We start from the raw sequence: 8,187 nt of genomic DNA, 5'->3' as shown, positions 1-8,187 counted from the left end.
AGCCATTCCGGGCAGTGGTTGCAAAATGGAGGCGTATGCGTATGCCTCCGTTTTGCACCCACTGCCAGAATGGCTCCGAAGGGGAGGGGTCCGCTTGCACAGCACATGCAGGGCCCAATTCTATCCAACTTTCCAATACCAACGAAGCCACAATGAAGCCCCAAGTTAGAGGAACAAACATTCCTTTACGTTGGGCAGAAATGGTTTAACTATTAAAAGACAATCATAAGAATAAGAAAAGGAACCTCACAATAAAAAGCAGCTGGAAAGTGATGATGAAATAATCATCACACGTGGGCAGGCAAATGCTCCAAGATTCTCCCTCTAAGCCTTTCCCCCATCCTGTTGCATCCGTCTCACCTAGCAAAAGCTCTGGCCCAGTGCTTGATTTCAGGGGGTCAAGCGTGTCAGTTGTTCAAGAACAGCTCAGAAAATTTCCCCTCCCCCACTCCATGACATAAGCACTTCACTGAAACTAGAGATGGGGTCGTAGCTCAGCAGATATGTCAAGCAGAAAATATTTCTTTACCTAGTGTGTAATTACTCTGTGGAACTCCTTTCCACAGGATGTGGTTTTGGCATCTGGTCTAGATGCCTTTAAAACAGGACTAGACAGATTTCTAGAAGAAAAGCCCATCACAGGTTACAAGCCATGATGGGTATGTGCAACCTTCTGGTTTCAGAAGTAAGGTATCTCCAAATGCTAGGTGCAAGGGAGTGGCCCCTGGATACAGGCATCTTGTTGTCCTCTGTGCTCCCTGAGGTATCTGGTTGGCCATTGTGGGATACAGGAAGCTGGACTAGATGGGCCTATGGCCTGATCCAGCAAGGCTCTTCTTATGTTCTTAGCAGTCAAAGATCAAGTAAATTTACACAGACACTATTGACTTATTAGCATAACCCACGCATGGGGATCATCACAGTTGTGCCTGATGTTCTCTAGCAACTGTTGTATGTGCAGAGATGCAGTACAGTATGTGCACATGGGATGGGTCATCGCTCAGTGGTAAAGGGCATGCTTTGCATGCAGATGCTTCCAGTTCTGTTGCCAGCAACTTTGTGTAGAGCTGTCAAAATCCCTGGAGAGCAGCTGCCAGTCAGATCTGGTCTTCCACCTTTTTCTTGCCACAACCCCAACAAACAAAGTAGGACTGGGGACCTACCGCCAATCTCACCTCCCCCTCTGAGGAGCTGATCCGTCCTGCCGCCGCCTGCCCCATTTCCCCCTATCTCTTGTGTCTTCACAACAACCTGGTGAGGTTGCAACTTCAGCAGGGCTGGCCATAGGAGCTGCAGGGCACGACAGCAAGAAGAGGCTGTGCAGGATTATATCAAGAACCCCATTTTGATAAGGAAGTACCATCCTTGGGTTGGATTTACCCCCTCTCTCGCACAGGCTTTGAAAGTTTGCCGCAATCCCCAAAATGAGGCTTCACTACCCCATTGAAGTCCTGACCCACAGATTGAAAAACACTGACTGAGCTCATCACAGATCTTGCCACAGGGTGGGAGGGTAAAAGGGTTCCTGCAGGGGTTCTCCTGAGACCCAGGTGAGGAAAAAAATGAGGGGTCTTATTCCAACCTGCCATTGAAAGCACAAAATCTATATTTTATATTGTTTCTCAAGAGGAGGCAAAATGCAGAGTGCGGACCACAATGCGTGATGTTCCCGGGGGTGACACCACTACTGGACAAAATTTTTTAAATCTTGGTATTTTCCAATAATACCATCATGTTATATTTCAATCAATGTGTGATTTCATGCAAAACTCAGTGAAACAAACCATGTTGAAATATCTCTAGTCTATCAAAAGTTATAGCCAAAAACCCAGTGGAGGAGGGGCAATGGTACATCCTCATACCCACTGCCTGGGGCGTTGTCCTGTCCACTGCATGGGAGAAGGTCCATCATAGGGGTGACGCACTGGCCTCCTGCACCAGGTGACACAAACCCTCGTGACGCCACTGATATCTGCCATTCAGAGGCTACAGCTGGGGAAGTTTATTTTAAATCCTTGGGCAACAGACTGTAATATTGTGCTTTTTCTAATGTGTCTTTAGCCCAAACAGGAGAAAAGAACCCTTTCTTTGATTCTGAAGAAGTGGAGGATAGTAGATGCATCACTAGGGCTTGCATCACTCCTCCCAAGCCAGACCATACAGAATGAATTACAATATCATACACACAACCTAAATTAGAACATAAGAACATAAGAACAGCCCCACTGGATCAGGCCATAGGCCCATCTAGTCCAGCTTCCTGTATCTCACAGCGGCCCACCAAATGCCCCAGGGAGCACACCAGATAACAAGAGACTTTATCCTGGTGCCCTCCCCTGCATCTGGCATTCTGACATAACCCATTTCTAAAATCAGGAGGTTGTGCATACACATCATGGCTTGTACCCCATAATGGATTTTTCCTCCAGAAACTTGTCCAATCCCCTTTTAAAGGCGTCTAGGCTAGACGCCAGCACCACATCCTGTGGCAAGGAGTTCCACAGACCGACCACACGCTGAGTAAAGAAATATTTTCTTTTGTCTGTCCTAACCCGCCCAACACTCAATTTTAGTGGATGTCCTCTGGTTCTGGTATTATGTGAGAGTGTAAAGAGCATCTCCCTATCCACTCTGTCCATTCCCTGCATAATTTTGTATGTCTCAATCATGTCCCCCCTCAAGCGTCTCTTTTCTAGGCTGAAGAGGCCCAAACGCCGTCTAGTTGGCAACCTTCAGTCTCGAAAGACTATGGTATCGTGCTCTGAAAGGTGGTTCTGGAACAGCGTCTAGTGTGGCTGAAAAGGCCGATTCGGGAGTGACAATCCCTTCCACACTGGGAGCAAGTGCAGTCTGTCCCTGGCCTGTCTCCCTGGCTATGGGCCTTCCTTCTTTGCCTCTTAGCCTCAGACTGTTGGCCAAGTGTCTCTTCAAACTGGGAAAGGCCATGTTGCACAGCCTGCCTCCAAGCGGGCCGCTCAGAGGCCAGGGTTTCCCACTTGTTGAGGTCCACTCCTAAGGCCTTCGGATCCCTCTTGCAGATGTCCTTGTATCGCAGCTGTGGTCTACCTGTAGGGCGCTTTCCTTGCACGAGTTCTCCATAGAGGAGATCCTTTGGGATCCGGCCATCATCCATTCTCACAACATGACCGAGCCAACACAGGCGTCTCTGTTTCAGTAGTGCATACATGCTAGGGATTCCAGCACGTTCCAGGACTGTGTTGTTTGGAACTTTGTTCTGCCAGGTGATGCCGAGAATATGTCGGAGGCAGCGCATGTGGAAAGCATTCAGTTTCCTCTCCTGTTGTGAGTGAAGAGTCCATGACTCGCTGCAGTACAGAAGTGTACTCAGGACGCAAGCTCTGTAGACCTGGATCTTGGTATGTTCCGTCAGCTTCTTGTTGGACCAGACTCTCTTTGTGAGTTTGGAAAACGTGGTAGCTGCTTTACCGATGCGTTTGTTTAGCTCGGTATCGAGAGAAAGAGTGCCGGAGATCGTTGAGCCAAGGTACACAAAGTCATGGCCTTTCCTCATAAGGAAGGTGCCCCAGCCCCGTAATCATCTTAGTCGCTCTCTTTTGCACCTTTTCCAATTCCACTATGTCTTTTTTGAGATGCGGCGACCAGAACTGGACACAATACTCCAGGTGCGGCCTTACCATCGATTTGTACAACGGCATTATAATACTAGCCGTTTTGTTCTCAATACCCTTCCTAATGATACCAAGCATAGAATTGGCCTTCTTCACCGCCGCTCCACATTGGGTCGACACTTTCATCGACCTGTCCACCACCACCCCAAGATCTCTCTCCTGATCTGTCACAGACAGCTCAGAACCCATCAGCCTATATCTAAAGTTTTGATTTTTTGCCCCAATGTGCATGACTTTACACTTGCTGACATTGAAGCGCATCTGCCATTTTGCTGCCCATTCTGCCAGTCTGGAGAGATCCTTCTGGAGCTCCTCACAATCACTTCTGGTCTTTACCACTCGGAAAAGTTTGGTGTCGTCTGCAAACTTAGCCACTTCACTGCTCAACCCTGTCTCCAGGTCATTTATGAAGAGGTTGAAAAGCACCGGTCCCAGGACAGATCCTTGGGGCACACCACTTTTCACCTCTCTCCATTGTGAAAATTGCCCATTGACACCCACTCTCTGTTTCCTGGCCTCCAACCAGTTCTCAATCCACGAGAGGACCTGTCCTCTAATTAGACAGACAGACAGACAGACAGACAGGTCATCCAACAAATCAGTAACCAACAGAAAAATCAGTGGCCAACTTGATGATGTTCACACACGTGAATAAGATTCCTAGTATTACCTCTGATACATGGAAATGAGAGTTGACTCATACTAACACCTTATTGGTTCCATGCTGTGTCATAACCGCACCTCGTTGGCTCACAGAACAATCAGTCTCATTGGTCAGTTTTGCATTTAGGAAATCCACTTTTTGTTAAGTAAGGCAGTTGTGTTGTCCTTTTCTGGTTATTTATCCATTACGTTTGGTAGAATACAGATATTTAAACATGGTGTGTTCTGCATTAAAATCAACACTGAATGATATACAACATGATGTATTGTTCAAAAATACCAAGATTTCACAATTTTGGCTTGTCACCACCACCCCAAGTGTGTCACCTGGTGGAGTCTGCACCCCCCTAGTGATGCCACTGGAGGACAGGCTACTGCAGAAGGGTCAATAAATACAGCAGGAGGAATAGAAGTTTTCTATTCTGTGTTTCAATTCTGTTCTGTGTGTGCACATGTAAGGCAGCAATCCTCAGTATTAGAGGTATTTTCATCTGTGAAATGCTATGAGTTATGAAAAGTGCCCACTTCTCCCCCTTTTTAATAACCTGACAGATGGGAAATACAGCAGGTGAGGCTTTCCCCAGCACTCTGTTTTTCTCTTTACGTTAGGCTGTTTACCAAAAATATAATCTTAATACAAAAATTTACAACAGCAGAAAGCAACACAAAAATCAGGAGAATTAAGAGCAGATTAAAACTGAAACTAAAAGCTCTGTATAGATAAAAAGGTCTTCACCAAGCCCTAAAGACAGACAAGTTTGATTTTAGATTTTAGAAATGGGTTAGGTCAGAATGCCAGATGCAAGGGAGGGCACCAGGATGAGGTCTCTTGTTATCTGGTGTGCTCCCTGGGGCATTTGGTGGGCCGCTGTGAGATACAGGAAGCTGGACTAGATGGGCCTATGGCCTGATCCAGTGGGGCTGTTCTTATGTTCTTATGTTGGTGCCAGGCAAACCTAATTCAGAAGAGCTTTCTGCAATGGGGTGCCACCACAGAGAAGACCTTCACATTAAAACCTCTGAAATGGAACTAAAATGAGGTAATTTCACAACTTCCCCTCCAAACTCTGGGGTTTTCCCATCATCTCCCAACACAGTAAGACTGCAGACAGAGGTTACAATCCTATCCACACTTACATGGGATTAAGTAGACATGCATAGGATTGGGCTGAGGCTGAAAGCCTATCCCTACTTACCTGTGAATAAGCGTCATTGACTATAATGGGACTCCCTTCTGAGTAGACATACATAGGCTTGGACTCTGAGTTACATCAGAATAAAGCCTCTTTCCGAATCCTCATGTATTCCTCCATGCAGCTAACTGAAACAGGGTAGTTTAGAATGTAGGGCAGAGAAGGAAGGCTAATTTGGGGGTTTAATGAATGGAATTAACATTTCTGCCCAATGTTGCATATATGCAACAGGGACCAAATGTGCACACCTGTGTGCCGGGCAAAAATGGGTTAATAAAAACCCAAACCACAAAGGGCTTTGCGCTTCAGACTCAACCAGTAAGGCAGGAAACATCTGGAGGAAAGGTGGGTTATGGTATTCTCTGCTGCACCCCTTGCTAAGCACAGAAAGCCTTCAAGAATGTGCAGTATGCACTGTACTGCAGTTATCCATGTGCACCGGTGAGCACAGGCTGGCAAGACTCTCCCTAACAGGCCTGCAGCACTTAGCTGGTCTTGATGGTGCCCGGACATGCTGTAGTTCAGGGATGTCAAATATAAGGCCCATGGGCCGAATGCAGCCCTCAGAAGCTATTTATCCTGCCCACATTATAATTGGGCTCTCCCAGCTTAATACTTTGACTCTCTCATATCTTGAAAATATGAACAAAATTTGCACATTTTCCCTTCTGTCATTTGCAGCTAATGAGCTTCTATGTGAGAACAAAGTGCTTATTTCTGGCTATCATCTACGTCAGGGATGCCACTTGTGGCCCTCAGGGACTCACAATGCGGCCCACGGGGAGCCCCCAGTCTCCAATAAGAATGTGGCTCTCAGAAGACTTGCTGGCCTGACGCAACTGCTCTCAGTGTGAAGATGACTGTTTGACCTCTTGCATGAGCTGTGGGACAAGTGTTCCCTCCACTGCTTGCTGTTTCACGTCTGTGATGCAGCAATGGCAGTGAAGGAAGGCTAGCCTTGCTTTGTGTAAGGACTTTTATAGGCCTTGAGCTATTGCAAGACCGTCATACATTCATACAAGTTCCATCTCTAAAATATTCATTTATGTAAATTTGTTCACATTTGAAATGTAAATTAATTTGCCCCCCCCCCCAACACAGTGTCAGAGAGATAATGTGGCCCTCCTGCCAAAAAGTTTAGACACCCCTGATCTACGTAATAAGAACATAAGAACAGCCCCACTGGATCAGGCCATAGGGCCATCTAGTCCAGCTTCCTATATCTCAGAGTGGCTCACCAGATGACTTAGGGAGCACACAAGACAACAAGAGACCTACATCCCGGTGGGTGTGCATCTGCAATTCAGAGACAGCCTACATCTAAAAAAAGGAGGTTACGCATACACATCAAGGTTTGTAACCTGTGATGGACTTTTCCTCCAGAAATCTGTCCAATCCCCTCTTAAAGGCATCTAGACAAAATGCCATCACTATTTCCTGTGGCAAGGCAGACTTACACACTGAGTAAAGAAATTCTTTTGCCTGTCCTAACTCTCCCAACACTCAATTTTAGTCAGTTTGTGAAATACTGCATTAGTCTATATGTGAAATTTTGATTTTTTTTTTTTGTCCCAATGTACGTTGGTTTATGCTTATACTGAAGCAAACTTGCCATTTTGCTGCCCATTCTGCAAATTTTGTCTGATTTTACCCCAGGCCAGTTCCTGAAAAATAACCTACCACTAATTGTTACCTAAGAACTGTAGCCTCTAATTTATTAAAAACATAGTAAAAGATCATACATCTTTATTCTTTTTAAATTCTGGTCTTCACCACCTTTTTGTAAACACTATCAGAGTAAGTGCACTGTAAACAACATACCAGTAAATCAGTGGTTCTCAACCTGGTATTCATGTACTCCCAGGGACACTCAACAGGACCTTTAGTGGTACTTGAAAAAGAATGGAATAATGGCTGAAAAAGGCAGGTCCTGCTCCAGAATGCCTTGCAAGGACCAGCAAGGCAGGAAGGGAGGTAGTTAGTTGGCTGTGAAAGCCCCACCAATAGCTAGTTTTTGGTCATAAATTCATGTATGAACCAGTGATTGAAAACCAGCACAGTAAAAAAGCTGAAACATAATATGGAAAGTGATCAATCACCCAGAATTGCTCAGCACACTTCTGGTGCAAAACAGTGCAAAGGCAGAGTCTTCTGTTCTTCAAACAGATGAAAAGAGAAAATATGTGATGAATACATGAAGTCTGAGAGGAGATGAGGGCTTGTATTATTAATTACAAGCATTTTGCTAATATGAAGGGTACAATTTATGGAAATGGGCTGCCAAGGGATATGCCAGTGAAAAAGGTTGGAACCACTGCAGGAGAACCATGAATCAAATTCACCTTTAAGGTGTCTGGTGTGTTAAGCCAGAAGCTCTACGTACAACATACAACCCATAACACGTAACTGGGAGTATGCAATTCAGTTCACAGCAGAGAGATGCAGCTGCATATATTTGCAACCCTTTTTACTCAGAAGTAGACCCACTGCTTTCCATGGGTGTTATTCTTAAGTAATGCTGCATTGAATTGTAACCTGGGAATTGTTGCTTCAAATGGAAAGGGGATCCCATCCTGGTGTTGTAAAAAAACCTCTGCCAAATGCAAAGCCTTTGCAAAAGGGAATCAGGTTGCAGCAGCAAAAGGAAATGGAGAGGAATAAAAGGTTAACTTTGGCTGGAA

Source organism: Tiliqua scincoides, chromosome 1 (assembly GCF_035046505.1).
Source record: "Tiliqua scincoides isolate rTilSci1 chromosome 1, rTilSci1.hap2, whole genome shotgun sequence".
Taxonomy (NCBI): Eukaryota; Metazoa; Chordata; class Lepidosauria; order Squamata; family Scincidae; genus Tiliqua; species Tiliqua scincoides.
This window is presented reverse-complemented; position numbering follows the sequence as displayed.